The sequence below is a fragment of the Mobula birostris genome, chromosome 26, assembly GCF_030028105.1.
Source record: "Mobula birostris isolate sMobBir1 chromosome 26, sMobBir1.hap1, whole genome shotgun sequence".
Classification (NCBI taxonomy): domain Eukaryota; kingdom Metazoa; phylum Chordata; class Chondrichthyes; order Myliobatiformes; family Myliobatidae; genus Mobula; species Mobula birostris.
Genome location: NC_092395.1, coordinates 29,569,204 through 29,587,541, shown reverse-complemented (window position 1 = coordinate 29,587,541; position 18,338 = coordinate 29,569,204). Strand labels below are relative to the sequence as shown.

At 44.3% G+C, this 18,338-nt stretch overlaps 1 protein-coding gene across 1 annotated transcript in view; it reads left to right on the top strand.

The window, feature by feature from the left end:
* Window positions 1-2,940: 2,940 nt before the first annotated feature.
* Window positions 2,941-18,338, top strand: part of slc1a6 (solute carrier family 1 member 6) — a 173,740-nt gene continuing 158,342 nt past the window's right edge. The window contains exon 1 of the mRNA XM_072244204.1: window positions 2,941-2,957. The gene's annotated coding sequence lies outside the window, so the exon portion shown is untranslated. The remainder of the gene's footprint in view (window positions 2,958-18,338) is intronic.

Genomic DNA, 18,338 nt, shown 5'->3' with positions numbered 1-18,338 from the left:
CGGAACGAGAGAGAGAGAGAAAGAGTGTGTGGCGCGCCACTCCTCGCATAGATATTTCGCAGTATTTTTCCCTTTATTTTACTAGGTCGAGTTGCGATCTCGACACTCAACCTAGCACAGATGGAAAGCGAACTCGGGAGGGCACCCAGCTGGGTTCAAACCCAGGAACCTCCGTTCCAGAGTCCGGCGCTGATATCATTGCGCCACCAGCTGACCCGTTACTGCTGATTTTAAAGTTACACACATCAAAGTTGCTGGTGAACGCAGCAGGCCAGGCAGCATCTCTATGAAGAGGTACAGTCGACGTTTCAGGCCGAGACCCTGAGGGTCTGCGTTCACCAGCAACTTTGATGTGTGTTGCTTGAATTTCCAGCATCTGCAGAATTCCTGTTGTTTGTGATATTAAAGTTATTGACTTTCTCCCTTATTGTCTTGTGAACAATATTAATAACTCCAGCGGAAGCTTAGTCATTAAAGACATTATTTTAGTGGAGTGAACTTTCAGTGTAGTCTACATAATTGCACTTAAGTGTACTGAGAGAGAAATATTAACCTTTTTGTATTAAAAGTTATCATTTAGCAAGTGTGCGTGCAGAAGTTTCAATTTAAAAGAAGTCCACTTGAGTACCTGATCGGCATATGGTTATCATCAGCTTTTTCAAGAAAGTGTTATCACTGAGGTTCAGAAGTAATTTGACATTCACGCGATACTGCAAATTTCTCATTGTGATATAAACAATAACTTAATTAGAAAAGAATAAAAGGCAGTGTTACTGAATTTGCAGAAGGTGTGATTTTTTTTTCCTCTTTCAAATACAACATAAGGTAATTTATCAAATGAGTCAAGAAGACTGAATAACTATGTTAATCGTTCCAGTACACTTGAATTCCATTCTGAATGAAACCTCCAGCGAGACCTGCCTTATGGCTAAATATTTCAGCTGCTGGAAATAGCATGGAATCTAACTTGGTTAATATTTATTGGATTCCGGTACAATTTCTTCCTTGGGAGTCCATTCTGTTTGGGAATATCAAAGAAGGATATGAGGATGTGCCAACATTGGAGTGTGTTCAAAGGGCATTCACAAAAAAAATTTCAGCATTGAAAGGCTTATCATTTGCAGACTTTTGATGGTCTGGGCTTGTACTCACTGGAATTCAGAAGAATGAGGGGGGATCTTACTGAAACCTATCAAATGTTGAAAGGCCTTAATACAGTAGATGTGGAGAGATTGTTTCCTACGGTGGAGGAGTCTAAGACCAGAGGGCACAGCCTCAGAATAGAGGGATGCCTATTTAGAACAGAGATGAGGAGGAATTTCTTTAGCCAGGGAGTGGTAAATCTATGGAATTCGTTGCCACTGGTGGCTGTGGAGGCTGAATCATTGGATATATTTAAGGCAGAGGTTGATAGATTCTGTGTTAATCAGGCCATAAAGGGATATGAGGAGAAGGCAGGAGAATGGGGCTGAGAAGGAAATGGATCAGCCATGATCAAATGGTGGAGAAGACTCGATGGGCCAAATGGCCTAATTCTCCTCCTGTATCTTATGGTCTTATGGAATATCAAGGCATACAAGGCTGAGATAGACCAGCTGGCGGAGTTATGCTGCAAAAACCATTTTGTACTCAACATCAGAATTGATTGTTGACTTGAGGAAGGGGAAGTTGAGAGAACACACACCAGTCCTCATTGAGGGGGCAGCAGTGGAAGGGCTGAACAGTTTCAAGTTCCTGGATCTCTGAAAATCTAACCTAGGCCCAACATGTTGATGCAATTATGAAGAAGGCATGCCAACGGTTTTATTTCATTCAGTGCTGAGAAGATTTGGTGTGTCACCGAAGACGCTAGCAAATTTCTACAGGTGTACTGTGGAGAGCTGCTTGACTGGTCGCATCACTGTTGGGTATGGAGGCACCTATGCACAAGACTGGAAAAAGCTGCAGAGGTTTGTAAACTCTGCCAGCTCCATCATGGGCACTAGCCTGCCCACTATCGAGGGCATCTTCAAAAGGTGATTCTCCAAAAGGCGACATTCATCATTAAGGCCCCCCACCACCCAAGACATGCCCTTGTCTCTTTACTATCACTAGGGAGGAGAAACAGGAGCCTGAAGGCACACACTCAACATTTTAGGAACAACTTCTTTCCCTCCGCTATCAGATTTCCGAACGATCCATCAACTCATGAACACTACCTCACTATTTTGCTAGCTTTTTGCTCTACTTTTTAAAATATTTGTTATTGTAACTTCTGGTATATTTTGTAGGTATTGCCACAAAACAACCATTTCATGACATATGTCTGTGGTAGTAAACCTGAATCGGATTCTGGTTCTGAAGGAGAACTATCAGTCCTACAGCAGAGTCCCACAATGCATTTATATAATGCCTTAGTAAACATGCAGACCTCTACATGCACACAAGCTGAACTTTACCAGTCACCATCACTTTACGGAAAATATTCTTATAAATGAACAATCACCCATGCTTTTCCAAATAATTGCGTCTTCCTTCTTGTTTAAGTCACTACTAAAACAGATGAAGAGTTTTGTCACAGATTGAATCTCATGTGAGCTTTGGACGAGTCTTAACCTTCATAATTTTCATCTGTGCTTAGAAGTCGGTCAGGTTATTGTTGGCACAGCTCTGTACCTTTCAGAACTCTGCATGAGACGTGGCAGCAGTGTGTAAAAACACATGGGCTATTTTTTCACTGCTGTCAACTTCCTGCCAAGCAGCTGACCTTGCACTATCTGATCAAACCTGATGCTTACCTTATGGTATTGCTCTGAATAGCCTGGCAGAAAGAGAACGTAAAAGAACTTGTGTTCCATCAGCTCTTCACATAACTGACTTACTAGCGGATGTTCTGTGTTGCATAATGGAAGCTGTGTCATTCGGCATGGTGTCATATTTCTGAGAAGGTTGAAACGCCTGACCGAGGTCAGAATCCAGTAAGTGCAACTTTATAAACTTTGTGCATTGGCTGTGAATGAACAGCTGAAGAAGCATCATGTGATTTTACTATATTTTCCTAACTTAGTGCATCAGGAAAATTTGGGAGTTTAAATTTAATAAACAAATTAGTTACATTAAAAATAACTAGTAAAAGTGACCGGATTTTACTGATACTGAACTCTTTTGTATCAACGCAAACCAAAGTAAGTCAATGGTGAATAACTTATAACTTATTTCTGATAAGCCTTTGGTTATTAATAACTTTGAGCATTTTCAAAGAGAACCGAATGCTGCTGGTGCATTTATTGAAAAAAAAACTTCTGTGAAATGTATTTAAGTACACTGGATTCCAGTTAATCAGGCCATCTGTTAAGGGTAGTCATTTATTTAGGACAACTCTTAAAGAACAAAAGCTAATCAATGAAGCTGGCAGGATGCCTTTCATTTATTTGGAACACTATGCCACATGATTGGAGCCGGGGACTGCGGCTGAAAAGGTTCTAAATAGCATTAGCCGTGCGCACTTGCTGTGGTCATTAGACGCTCCAACGTGCTCAGAGTGAACAGTTTTTAAATACTGACAATGGCATATGTTCGTGGTCAAAAAGCAGTGATTTTTGTCACTAATCCTTGGTGAGAAATAAGCAGCAAGCCAATTCAGGACTGTTTTGCTTGGATTCAAGTTTGGAGATGCCAGAAACGGCCAGGAGTGAAAATGAAACAACTTCACGACTTCAACAGGTTAGTTCAAAGGCAAGGATGCCCATGACAACTGAAGATAAAACTCTGTTACATGCACATTAACACATATTTACCTGGACATGACCATAAACAACTGTCATCACACATGCATACAGGTACAGTACATACAAGTAGATTCAGGCATATTTTGTTGTGTTGGCTCCATAAACCACCCCCTCCCACTGATGCTACCTTTGACCCTACTCTCACTCAATCCTCTATTTTCTTGAATTACTTTTCCTCCAGGGTCTCCTCCATCTCCTCCAGGGTCTCCTCCATCTCCTCCTGAATTTTTGGAGGCTATGGTATTACCCCAGAAAAAGGATTGTTCTTTTTTTGTTCCTAAGCCCAACCTTAAGGGCTTAACTTGGAGATCCCTCCAGGAGATCTTCTCTAGATTAGTGATTGTGTAGCCTCCAATGACAGTGTAGCAGGAAAACGAAGCAATGCCAAGAATTCAACATGTATTTTCAGGCAGAGGAGGCGCCCAGGAAGTTTTGTTGTGGATAAATCTCTTACCATAGAAACAGGAAAACAAATAATATTTTGAATCTAATGTCTGAAAACTCTAGATTCACACAACATAGAGCCAGAAATGTCATTCCTCTAGAGCAGGAGTTTCAAACCTTTTTTATACCGTGGACCAATACCATTAAGCAAGGGGTCCATGGACCCCAGGTTGAGAACTCCTGCTCTAGAGTGAGCCTTATATCAAACACAATCTGATCTGAATGTATTTTGTATTTACTTTGGATGCAGAAACAATAATTCCCAAAGGCTTAACCAAAAATACCTTGAATTTGGGAGGAAGACATCAACAAATATGAAAAAAATGTAAAAAACTAGAAATTGGAATGTCTAATATCAAATCCTTTGGTATCTATGTAACTAAATCTCCCTCCTGGTACTTATCCAGGCAAGCGGCCTAAATGCTATACCACCTTTCTCACCTCCCTTCAGGGCCACAATCAGTCCTTCCAGGTGAGGTAACACTTCATCTGTGAATCTGCTGAGGTTGTCTATTTTGTCCAGTGGTCCTGATGCAGCCTCCTCTACATTGGGGAGACCCGTTATAAACTGGGGGGAACCACTTTGTCGAGAACCAGTGCACCGTCCACCACACCATCCACGGTCCCGGTGACCAAACATTTTAATTCTGATTCCCATTCCCGTGTTGACGTGTTGATCCATGGCTTCCTCTTTTGCCAAGATGAGGCCACCCTCAGGGTGGAGGAGGAACACCTTAAATTCTATCTGGGTACCCTCCAACCTGATGGCATGAATATCGATTTCTCCTTCTGGTGAACAAAACTCCCCCCCCCCCACTTCATTCCCTACTCTGACCTTTTACTTCCTTTTCACCTGCCTTTTGCTTCCCCCGGGACCCCTCCTCCTTCCCTTTCTCCCATTGTCCACTCTCCTCTCCTATCAGATTCTTTCTTCTCCACCCCGTGACCTTTCCCACCCACCTGGCTTCACCTATCACCTTCGAGCTAGCTTCTTTCCCCTCTCTCCCCCCTTAACTCAGGCAGATCGCCCCTTGCCTCTCAGTCCTGAAGAGGATCTCGACCCAAAATGCAACTGTTTGCTTTTTTCCATAGATGCTGCCTTACCTGCTAAGTTCCTCCAGCATTCTGTGTGTGTTGCTTTGGATTTCCAGCACCTGCAGATTTTCTCGTGTTTCTAACGCTTTCCAAGTTGCTTTACAGTTTTAGTAAGATATTCAATAAGTAATAACAGTGCAACACCAGTCGTATGGAGATAGAGGAAGAAGTTGATGTCAATCCTTACTTTAATCTCAAGCCAACCTTGCCCATTGTACCCAAAATAAGATTAGTCCTGGATTTCCCTGCCATGGTCTCCTCCCAGATTGTAGTTGCAGATGTGCACAACATTTCAGTATCTTTTCTGTACCATCGCATCAAAGATGAAAAACCTGCGTGAGTCTGTCAACTGCAGGAGGGATCAGGCCTCTGTCGGGTTTACAGCCTTCCCCATCACCTCGAGAACAAATGAGAAATGCATCATCTTGAGTTATCCACATCAAAACCTAGACCTCTAAATCAATTTTGTATATATGCCAAGAAAATGTTGCTGGTTAATTTGAAGGATCTCTGGGTCATTACAAACACTTTTATTCTGAAGCCTCTGTTCTTGTCACACACCATCGGCAGAACAGAGGCTGGTTGTTTGGCAGTAAGAACTGTATCAATATCACACCAGCAATGATCAGTTATGTACCGAGGGGCATGCAGTAACATGTAACAACAATGACCATAAAATACTTATCATCAAGCAGTATTTCTGCTACCTGGACCAATATGCCGGATTCACATTACACAACCCAAGGGATACGTTTAGATTTGCAAAGGTTTGCAGCAATCTGCACAGCACACCTCAAGTATGGGTTCACCATTTTCTGCAGCTCAGCATCTAAATACGGTAGAGGAAGAGGAGAAATGAATTAAATTGTCAAAGATTAGTTAACTCAGTTTTGCTTCCAATAAGTTTTCCCCTGAAATCAAAGCAGGTCCTGTTCACTATTGCACTACAACTCTTAATCACCTTTTGACAACATCACCGAAAATCACAGCATGCCATCCACTTTGCACAATTTTTTTTAATGCTTTCATCAAAAAGAACCTGTAAACTACTAATTGCCTTTGTGCTTTCCCATTGTGTCTAGTCTGTGTGAAGATAGAACATTGAACGTTACAGCACAATACAGGCTTTTTGGCCCACAATTTTGTGAAGAATTTTAACCTACTCTAAAATTAATCTAACCATTTCCTCTACATAACCCTCCATTTTTCTATCATCCATATGCCTATCTAAATGTTTCTTGAATCCCACTAATGCATCTGCCTCTACCACTACCATTCCACACACCTACCACTCATGCAAAGAACTTACGTCTGACATCCCCCAATACTTTTGTTTGCTCCAATCACCTTAAGGTTATGCTCCTTGGATTTAGCCATTTCCACCCTGGAAAAAAGTCTCTGACTATCCACTCTATTAATTGCCTCTATTAGATCACCTCTGACCCTCCTTTGCTCCGAAGAAAAAAGCCCTAGCTTGCTCAAACTATCTTCACAAGACATGCCCTCTAGTCAAGCAGCATCCTGGTTAATCTCTGCACCCCCTCTGAAACTTCCACATCCTTCCTGTAATAAAGTAACCAGAACTGAATACAATATTACAAATGTGGTCTAACCAGGGTTTTATAGAGCTGCAATGTTACCTCACAGTCCTTGAACTTAATCCTCCATCTAATGAAGGCCAACACATCATAGGTCTTCTTAACAATCCTATCAACCTGCACATCAACTGTAAAGGACCTGTAGATTTGGACCCCAAGATCCCGCTGTTCTTCTGCACTGCCAAGAATCCTGCCATTAACCCTGTACTCTGCCTTCAGGTTCAACATTCCAAAATGAATCATTTCACACTCTTCAGAGTTGAACTCCATCTTCTACTTCTACACCCAGGTCTGCATCTAGTCAATGTCCCATGTACAACAAACCTCCAAACTATACACAACTCCACAAAGTTTTGTGTCATCTGCAAACTTACTAACTCACCCTTCCACTTCCTCATCCATATAACCATATAACAATTACAGCATGGAAACAGGCCATCTCGGCCCTTCTAGTCCATGCCGAACTCTTACTTCACCTAGTCCCAACGACTGCACTCAAATCCTCTCCAATAATTTGCACACCACTGAAGTAAGACTTGAAGTAAGACTCTATAAATCCCAGGGTTACCCATACTCCCTTTCTTGAACAAAGGAATAACATTTACCACCCTCCAATCACCTGGTAGAACTGATGTGGTCAATGAGGATGCAAAGATCATCACTAAAAGCCCAGCAAACTGTTCCCTTGCTTCCTGTAGTAACCTGTGGTATATCCCATATTCTTCAGATCCTTCTTGGCTACCATGTAACCCTCTAGAGCCCTGCATGATCCTTGTTTCCTAAACCATAAGGAAGCTTCTTTCTTCCTCTTGACCAGATATTCCACATCACTTATCAACCATGATTCTATTCATCCTACCATCCTCTCCCTGCTTTAATGGGACAAACCTATCCAGAACCCCCAGTAAATGCTCCCAAAACAACCTCCACATTTCTAGTGTGCATTTCCCTGATTACATCTGTTCCCAATTTATGCTCCCCAGTTCCTGCTTAATAGCGTTATAATTACCCCTCCCCCAATTAAATAGATTCCCACACTATCTGCTCTTCTCCCTGTCCGAGGCTATGGTAGAGGGTCAGAAAGTTGTGATCACAGTCTCCGAAATGCTCTCCAACTGAGAGTTCTGACACCCAGCCTGGTTCATTGTCAAGCACCAAATCCAATATGGCCACTCCTCTAGTCAGCTTACTGACATTGAGTCAGGAATCCTTCCTGGACACACCTAACAAATTCCACCTTATCCAAACCTTTTGCACTATAGAGATGCTGTTGATATTAGGGAAGATGAAGTTCCCTTAACAACAGCCCTACTATTTTTGCACCTTTCCAAAATCTGCCTCCCAATTTGTGTTTCTTTTGCTATTGGGGAGGTCTATAAAATACTCCCAATACAGTGATTGCTCTCTTCCTGTTTCTGTGTTCCACCCACACTGACTCAATGGATAATCCCTCCACAATGTTTCTCTTTCAGCAGCAATGACACTATCCCTTATTAGTAATCCCACTCTGTCACCTCTTTTCCCCTCCCTCTCTGTTCCTTTTGAAACATCTAAACCCCACAACAGCCAGCATCTATTTCTGCCCCTGTGACAGCCAAATCTCTGTAATGGCCCATGGTCCAAGTTCATCATCTTTGTTCCTGATTTCTCTTGTATTAAAATAGACACACTTCAACCCATCTCATTGACTGCAATTTTGCCCTGTCAATTGCGTATCTTTCCTCACAGACTCTCTACACGCTGCATCTACCTGTACACCAACTACCCCATCCTCTGACCGATTTCAGACCAGAAGGCATACAGGAGCAAGATATATCAGCTAGCTGAGTGGTGTCACAGCAACAACCTTGCACTCAATTACAGTAAGACCAAAGAACTGATTGTGGACTTCAGAAAGGGTAAGACAAGGGAACACACATCTGTCATCATAGAGGGACCAGAAGTGGAAAGAGTGAGTAAATTCAAGTTTCTGGGTCTTAACATTCTGAGGATCTATCCTGGCCCAACATGCCAATGCAGCTACAAAGAAGGCACAACAGCTGCTATATTTCTTTAAGAGTTGGAGGAGATTTGTTATGTCACCAAAGACACTTGCCATTTTCTACATATGTTCCAGGGACAGCATTCCAACTGGCTGCATCACCATCTAGAATGGGGGGGGGGGGGGTGTCCACTGCACAAGATCAAAATAAACTGCAGAGTTGTAAACTAAGTCAGCTCCATCATGGCCACCACCCTCCCCAACATCCAGAACGTCTTCAAGGAGTGACACCTCAGAAAGGGGGCATCCATCATTAAGGACTCTCGTCACCCAGGACATGTCCTCTTCTCATTGCTACCATCAGGGAGGAGGTACCGGAGTCTGAAGACACACACAACGATTCAGGGGCATTGGGCACGGAACCCATTAGCACTACCTCTCTACATTTTTGGACTACTTATTTAATTTAACTTTTTATACAAATGACAAATTCCATGACAAATGCTGGTGGTATTAAACCTGATTCTGATTCTATTACTCTAGTTCCCATTCCCCTACAAAACTAGTTTAAACCCTCCACAACAGCTCCAGCAAATCTGCTCACAAAGATATTGGTCCCCCTCAAGATCAGTTTAACCAATCCTTTTTGTAGAGGAAAAGGGGGGAGGAGCACCAGAGGGAGGCGATGGGCAAACGAGGAGATAAGGTGAGAGTGGGAAAGGGAGTGGGAAAGGGAATGGGAATGGGAAGTGGAATTAAAATGGGTGGCCACTGGGAGATCCTACTTCTTCTGGCAGACAGAGAGTAGTATTTGTTCCGCTTGCAAGGGTAAGTGCCAGGAGGGAGATCAGTGGAGAGGGACGAATGGACAAAGGAGTCACGTAGGTAGCAATCCCTGCGGAAAGCAGAAAGAGGAGGCAAGGGAAAGATGTGCTTGGTGGTGGGATCCCATTGGAGATGATAGAAGTTCCAGCGAATTATAGGCTGGACTTATCCTTGCAAGTGGATCAAGTACTACACCTGCCCCCACCCCTCTTTCACCATTCCCCATCCTTTTTTTCCTCTTTCACCTTATCTCCTTACCTGCCCATTGCCTCCCTCTGGTGCTGCTCCCCCTTTTCTCTCCTGTCAGACTCCCCCTTCTCCAGCCCTCTATCTCTTTCACCAATCAACTTCCTAGCTCTTTACTTCATCCCTCCCCCTCCTGGTTTCACCAATCACTTTGTGTTTCTCTTTCCCCTCCCCCACCTTTTAAATCTACTCTTCATCTTTTTTTTCCTCCAGTCCTGCTGAAGGGTCTCGGCCCAAAACATTGACTACTTTTTCCATAGATATTGCCTGGCCTGCTGACTTCCTCCAGCAATTTGTGTGTGTTGCCCAGTCCTCAAGTTTAATTTTCCCTCAACAGAATCCCTTCCCTCTACACCAATGCCTTTGCATTTCCTAGAGCTTCAACACGTTGGGTGCAATAATGACAGTGAGTGCAACATGGTTATTTTTGATGGGACTCTAGTTGTTCGACCCACTGCCTTTCTTATTTCTTACCCATGCCTGCACCCACCTGGCTTCACCTACCACCTTTGGGCTTGTCCTCTTCCCCCTTCCTTCCCAATCCTGATGATGGGTCTTGGCCCGAAACTTCAACTGTTTATTCATTTCCATTGATGGTGCCTGACCTGCTGTGTTCCTCCAGCATTTAATATTGTTGCCTACAGTATTGACAGATTTCCTGTGATGGAAAATTATTGGCATCCTGAAAGGAGCAAAGCCTGAAACCATTATCAAACCCTGGGACTGTTCTCCAAGTCCAGTAAGGTTTTGGAAGACAGAGTGCTGGATTGAAGTAACAAAGCTACTCCACATTGGTGCTCAAAGCCATGAGAGCAGCAAGCTGTAAGCTCATAGCCACCTAAACCTTACAGCACACATATTATGTGGCTCCCACCTCTGCTGAATGGAGGTTAAATCAATCATCATCAGGAGCCACCCAGTCATTGAGCCTGGAGGTATTGAAATAGAATGGGCCATGAATCCATAGAAAAATAAATGCACTCCCTGTGCTATGCAAAGCGAGTACCAGAATAGAGAAGGATGTATCATACACCTTGACACCAGAACTCCAGGCACTCAATATTGGAAATCCAGACATCAAACTTTTTATTGCGCATGCCCCTTACCCTGTGGGTGGTCTTCATTAGATTAGATTCAACTGTATTGTCATTGTGCCGAGTACAGATACAAAGCTAATGAAATGCAGTTAGCATCTAACCAGAAATGCAAGGAATAGTGTTATTTACAAAATAACTGCAAATAAAAAGTAAGTGCTGCAGCACACAAATATAAAAGTACTGAGACAGTACAATACGGGTGCAATACTGCCTAGCGCTGTGATGAGAGGTTCAGCAGGGTTACAGCTTCAGGGAAGAAGCTCTTCCTGTGCCTGCTGGTGTGGGAGCGGAGGCTCCTGTAGTGCCTACCGGATGGGAGGAGAGTAAAAAGCCCATGGTTAGGGTGAGATGCATCCTTGATAATGCTTTTCGCCCTGCCCAGGCAGCGTTTATGGTAGATGTTTTCAATGGCGGGCAATTGGGTGCTGTTAATCTGCTGGGCAGTTTTCACCACACACTGAAGTGCTTTGCAGTCCAATACAGGACAATTGCCATACCACACTGAGATGCAGTTGGTGAGTATGCTCTCAATGGTACAGCGGTAAAAGTCCATCAGTATCCTGGGACAGAAGTGAGCTTTCTTGATGCTCCGCAGGAAATAAAGGCGCTGTTGTGCCTTTTTGATCAGGATGGAGGAGTTCAGGAACCAGGCGAGATCCTCAGAAATATGGACACCAAGAAATTTGAAGCTTGATACACGCTCCACTACAGCTCCGTTGATGTAGATGGGGACGTGAGTGTGGCTCCTAGCGTGCCTGAAGTCCACAATGATCTCCTTGGTCTTCTGGGTGTTAAGGGCCAGATTGTTGTTGGCACACCACGCAGCCAGGTGCCGGACCTCGTCCCTGTAGGCCGTCTCGCCATCCCCTCTGATCAGGCCAACCACCTTTGTGTTGTCTGCAAACTTGATTATGGAGTTAGAACCATGTACAGGAACACAGTCATAGGTGAAAAGGGAGTACAGAAGAGGGCTCAGCACACAGCCTTGAGGCACGCCAGTGTTCAGAGTGAGAGTGGAGGAGGAGAGGTTGTCTAACTTAACTGATTGGGGTCTGTTCATCAGAAAGTCCAAGGTCCAACTACAGAGGGATGAGCTGATACCAAGCTGGTGAAGTTTGGCAATCAGCTTGGAGGGGATCACTGTATTGAATGCCGAACTAAAGTCAATGAACAGCATTCTGACATAAGAGTTGGGGCTGTCCAAGTGGGTGAGGGCAGAGTGAAGTGCCGTGGAGATGGTGTCCTCTGTTGACCTGTTGGTGTGATAGGCAAATTGATGGGGGTCCAGGGTAGTGGGCAGACAGGATTTCAGATGTGATAGAACCAGTCTCTCAAAACACTTTGCAATGATGGGGGGTGAGTACAACTGGGCAGAAGTCATTCAGACCCGTGGCAGTGGAATGCTTCGGCACTGGCACGATGGTAGCAACCTTGAGGCTTGTGGGGACAACTGCCTGGGCCAGGGACAGATTAAAAATGTCCGTGAAGACCCTGGCCAACTACCCTGCATAGACTGAGCACACGGCCAGGTATTCCATCTGGACCAGCTGCCTTCCATACATTCACCCTGCTCAGGGTGGCACAAACATCGGAGGTGGAAAGGGAGGCGGTTCACCAGGTGGGAGATCCGCTTTAGTATCCTGTCAAGAGATTTCACCACCTGAGGAGATAATGTCCCTGTCTTAGCACTGGAAGAGTGGCGACACTTGCTCAGCAAATCCTCGCCGATTTGATTTGATGGAAACACATCAGAATCAGATTTATTATCGGAACACTTTCAGTACGTTTGATGAACTCAGCAGGTCGGGCAGCCTCAGTCAGAAACGATGAGGCGACGTTTCGGGCCGGAAACCTTTATCAGGACTGAAGAATGAAAGATGGGAAGGATTTGAAGAATGCTTGTCGCTTCAGTTGAAAGACTGGTAATTTGAAAGACAAAAGGGTAGGGGAGGGGAAGCATTGATGTCATAGCCCTGAAAACAATGGGTAGTAGGAGGCAGAACCATGAGGGAGCTGGGGGAGGGGGTAGAGTGAAATAGGGATAGAGGAAGGGAGGGGGAGGGAATTATCAGAAGTTGGAGAATTCTATTTTCATACCAAGTTGCTGGAGGCTACCTGGATGGTATATGAGGTGTTGCTCCTCCAACCTGAGTTTAGCCTCATCATGGCAGTAGAGGAGGCCATGTACGGACATATCTGAATGGGAAGGGCTCTGGCCTGAAACGTCGACTCATCGTTTCTAACTGATGCTGCCCGACTTGCTGAGTTCATCCAGCGTACTGAAAGTGTTGCTTTGATCACAGCATCTGCAGATTATTTTGTGTTTCAGGTTTATTATCCCAGCATGTGACGTGAAATTTGATAACTTGCAGCAGTTCAATGCAATACATAATTTAGCAGAGAGAAAAGTAATAATAATAAATGAAAAATATAATAAAAGTAAATCAATTACATATATTGAATAGATTATTAAAAATGTGCAAACAGAAATACTGTATATTAAAAAAAGTGAGGTAGTGTCCAAAGCTTCGAAGTCCTTTCAGGAATTGGATGGCAGAGGGGAAGAAGCTGTTCCTGAATTGCTGAGTGTGTGCCTTCAGGCTTCTGTACCTCCTACCTGATGGTAACAGTGAGAAAAGGGCATGCCCTGGGTGCTGGAGGTCCTTAATAATGGACGCTGCCTTTCTGAGACACCGCTCCCTAAAGATATCCTGAGTACTTTGTAGGTTAGTACCCAAAATGGAGCCAACTAAATTTACAACCCTCTGCAGCTGGTTTCGGTCCTGTGCAGTAACCCCTCCATACCAGACAGTGATGCAGCCTGTCAGAATGCTCTCCATGGTACATCTATAGAAGTGTATTTGTTGTCATGTCAAATCTCTTCAAACCCTGAATAAAGTATAGCTGCTGTCTTGCCTTCTTTATGGCTATATCAATATGTTGAGACCAGGTTAGATCCTCGGAGATCTTGACACCCAGGAACTTGAAGCTGCTCACTCTCTCCACCTCTGATCCCTCTGAGGATTGGTACCTGTTCCTACATCTTACCTTTTCTGAAATCCACAATCAGCTCTTTCGTCTTACTGGCATTGAGTGCCAGGTTGTTGCTGCAGCACTATTCCACTAGTTGGCATATCTCACTCTTGTACACCCTCTCGTCACCACCTGAGATTCTACCAACAATGGTTGTATCATCAGCAAATTTGTCATGGTATTTGAGCTGTGCCTAGCCACACAGTCATGTGTATACAGAGAGTAGAGCAGTGGGTTAGGCACACACCAGAGGTGCGCCAGTGTTGATTGTCAGCGAGGAGGATATGTTATCACCAATCTGCACAGATTGTGGTCTTCCAGTTAGGAAGTCAAGGATCCAATTAGAGGGAGGTACAGAGGCCCAGGTTCTGCAACTTCTCAATCAGGATTATGAGAATGATGGTATTAAGTGCTGAGCTATAGTCGATGAACAGCATCCTGACGTAGGTGTTTGTGTTGTCTAGGTGGTCTAAAGCCATGTGAAGAGCCATGGAGATTGCATCTGCCATTGACCTATTGTGACAGTAGGCAAATTGCAATGGGTCCAGGTCCTTGCTGAGGCAGGAGTTCAGTCTAGTCATGACCAACCTCTCAAAGCATTTCATCACTGTCGATGTGAGTGCTACCAGGCGACAGTCATTAAGGCAGCCCACATTATCCTTCTTTGCACTGGTATAATTGTTGCCTTTTTGAAGCAAGCAGGAACTTCAGCCCATAGCAGTGAGGTTGAAAATGTCCTTGAATACTCCCGTTAGTTGGTCGGCACAGGTTTTCAGAGCCTTACCAGGTACTCCATCTTGACCTTCTGCCTTGCATGGGTTCACTCTTTAAAGACAGCCTAACATCAGTCTCTGAGACAGATCACAGGGTCATCAGGTGCAGCAGGGATCTTCACAGCTGTAGTTGTGTTCTCCTTTTCAAAGCATTCATAGAAGGAGTTGAGTTCATCTGGTAGTGAAGCATTGCTGTCATTCATGCTGTTGGGTTTCGCTTTGTAGGAAGTAACGTCTTGCAGTCCCTGCCAGAGTTGCTGAGCATCTGATATCGCCTCCAACCTCATTCAAAATTGTCTCTTTGCCCTTGAAATAGCCCTCCACAAATCATAACTGGTTTTCTGGTACAGGCCTGGGTTGCCAGACTTGAATGCCACAGATCTAGCTTTCAACATACGATGTACCTCCTGGTTCATCCATGGGTTTTGGTTTGGGAATGTACAGTAAGTTTCTGTAGGCACACACACATCCACACAGGTTTTAATGAGGTCAGTAACAACTGCAGCATACTCATCCAGATCCAAAGATGAATCCCTGAATACAGTCCAGTCCACCTATTCAAAGCAGGCCTGTGGGTGCTCCTGTGCTTCCCTTGTCCATACCTTTATGGTCCTCACTACTGGTACTGCAGTCTTCAGTCTCTGCCTGTACTCAAGGAGTTAAAGTACGGCTAGGTGATCAGACTTTCCGAAGTGAGGGCGTGGAATAGCACGGTAGGCATTCTTGATAGTGGTGTAACAATGGTCCAGTGTGTTGTTTCCTCTGGTATTGCAAGTTATCTGTTGATGGTAATTGCTCAGTGATTTTTTCAGACGGGCCTTGTTAAAATCTCCCAGGATGATGGTGAAGGCGTTAGGATGCGCTGTTTCGTGCATGTTGATCCCATTGCTCAGATCTAAAGCCTGCTTGACATTGGCCTAAGGTGGAATGTCAACTGCTACCAGAATGACCCGAGGGAACTCCCGTGGTAAGTAAAAAGGATGACACTTAACTGCTAGATATTCCGGGTCTGGTGAGCAGAATTGGGACAGCACTGATACGTTCATGCACCAAGAGTTGATCATGAGGCATACTCCTCCACCTCTACTTCTGAGAAACTCTACAGACCTATCCTGACGGTGCATAGTAAACCGTCAATCTGAATCGCTGCATCCGGTACAAAAGGGGTTAACCAGGATTCCGTGAAACAAAGGACACACGCGGTCCTAATGTCTCTCTGATTCAGCACCCTGGCTCTGAGATCATCAATTTTATTCACCAGAGACTGCACGTTCGCCAAGATATTCGGTATAGAGAGTTTAAACCCCCGTTTCCTTAAACGCACCTGTAATCCTGATCTTCGCCCACGCCTTCTCCAAGATTTTCTCCGTGGACCCTTGCGACCACAGACTGTGCTGTTTCCGTCGGTTTTTAAGCAGCGATAGTTCGTTTAAACGCATTAAGACATCTTTGGTGACTGTACTGATCTTGGAAGCAGTTGTGCTTTTTAGCTGAAACGGGAATAATTAATCGTATCCATTGAGAGTACTGCTGTTACTGAAGTCACACCTAGGCACCCTGGAACACCTTTGTTTTTGAGACTGGAAAAGGACCGAGAACCTGGATTTAGCCACGGGCTCAGGCCCCAGAACCAGGCAAGGACATGACTACAGGACAGGAGGCTGGAGACAGGCTGGGGCTCAGCTTGGAGACAGACAGGCTGGGGCTCAGCTTGGAGACAACACCAACATGAGACAGGACAGTACATAGACGTAGAGCCAGGACTCATACTTAGACAAGCCAGGACTCAACTTCTTCTCCACACCAAGGTGGGACAGGACCATCCATCAGGTAACAGCAGAACGGCCAGACTTACCCAACAGAGGGAAAGACAAAACAAGACAGGTCCCCCCGCAGGGCAACAGTAGAACAGCCTGACTTACCTCATGGAGGCAAGGACATGATAAGACAAACACCAAAGAACAACAGACAGTTCCATCTCTGCATTAGGTTGCTCTAAGTCACAGTTCAGCCAGCAAACTCAGCTGGCTACAGAAACAGACAGATCCCTACCACAAAGACAGCTCCGACTACTGACAGCAAGGCTCCATGAGGGGATGGTTCCCCAACACAGCCTAAAGATGGCAAGTGGCCACTCTAGCTTTTCAGTAGCAGGTTGCTCCCAGAAGATCTTGACAAGACAAACCAGCAGCCCACACTCAACCCCAAGGCTACTTATATTCCAAGCCCCAAGGTGGGAATCAGCTGCCTGTGATTAACTCAATCAAAACAAGGGACAGCTGGAAGACCCGGAGTCCCGAGTCCACGGACCGGACCGTGAACCGGAATGCAGATATCACGGATTGGACCATGACAGTTCTATGTTTCTATGTACTGTACATGTGACAAATAAAGCTAATCTTTATCTTTAAGAAAGGATTAAGACAGCAGGAAGTTTGGGTACAACTGTATCTTTATTTTCAATGGAACCTTCAGGCTGTTTGCCACTCTGCCACCAAGGCTTTCTGTCCCGGAATATCCTGCAGTCCGCTCTCTCCCACGTTATGCCATGTCTGAATGTTCCAGATTAATTGCCAGCCCCTGCTGCAGCCATAGTATACCTCCCAGTTACAATATACAGTACAGTCTAGGTTTAAGTGGAGGTGGCCATGCTCAGTTTGCTGCTGAGACAAAGGCCAGTGTATGGCACAGTTTATGAATCAGAAGTCCAGTGACTGGCAAATTAGTGGATGAGATGGAATATCACAATCCCTTTTCTTGTTTTCAGGTACTATCTAAATTCACTTCCAGTTTGATAACTGGAATTGATAAATACAATGCAGAAAGCATAACAATAACCAGCACACTGCTATGCTTTACAGAAGCCATTACCTTGTAGGTTCTTGGAAATTTCCAAAATTTATCATGGCAAGCTATGGAACTAGACAATGATTATAAGATTTAAGCATGCATTATTAGACTTGTCGGTTACTGTTAAATGTAACAATAATGGAATTACACAATGAATACAGCAAGGAAAGTATCATTCGACCTATTATATCCACATTGGTTCCATGTAAGAATAGTCTAGCCAGCTCTACTTCCCTACTCTCTCTTCATATTACTGAAAATTCTTTCCTTTCTGATACTTGCTTTTCAACTCTACAATTGAATCCATCTCCATTACAATCCCTGATAATTCCAGGCCCAGCCGCTTGCTGTGTAGAAATGCTCCTCCTTATGGCCGTGTATGCAATCGACCAACACAAATACTGTACATAACTCAGAATATAATTATGGATGTGGAAGTATAACATATTTGATCATAAGGTTACTTGTACACATTGCCCCCTAGTATTCCTGAAAAAATAGAGTGGAATTACAGTTATTTATCTTACATCATATTTTTAAGATTAAAGTTTATGTTTTCGATGATTAGCTTTTACTTGAACATCCACATCCGCTCATTTATATTGCTGCAAGTTTGAGAAAAAGGGTTT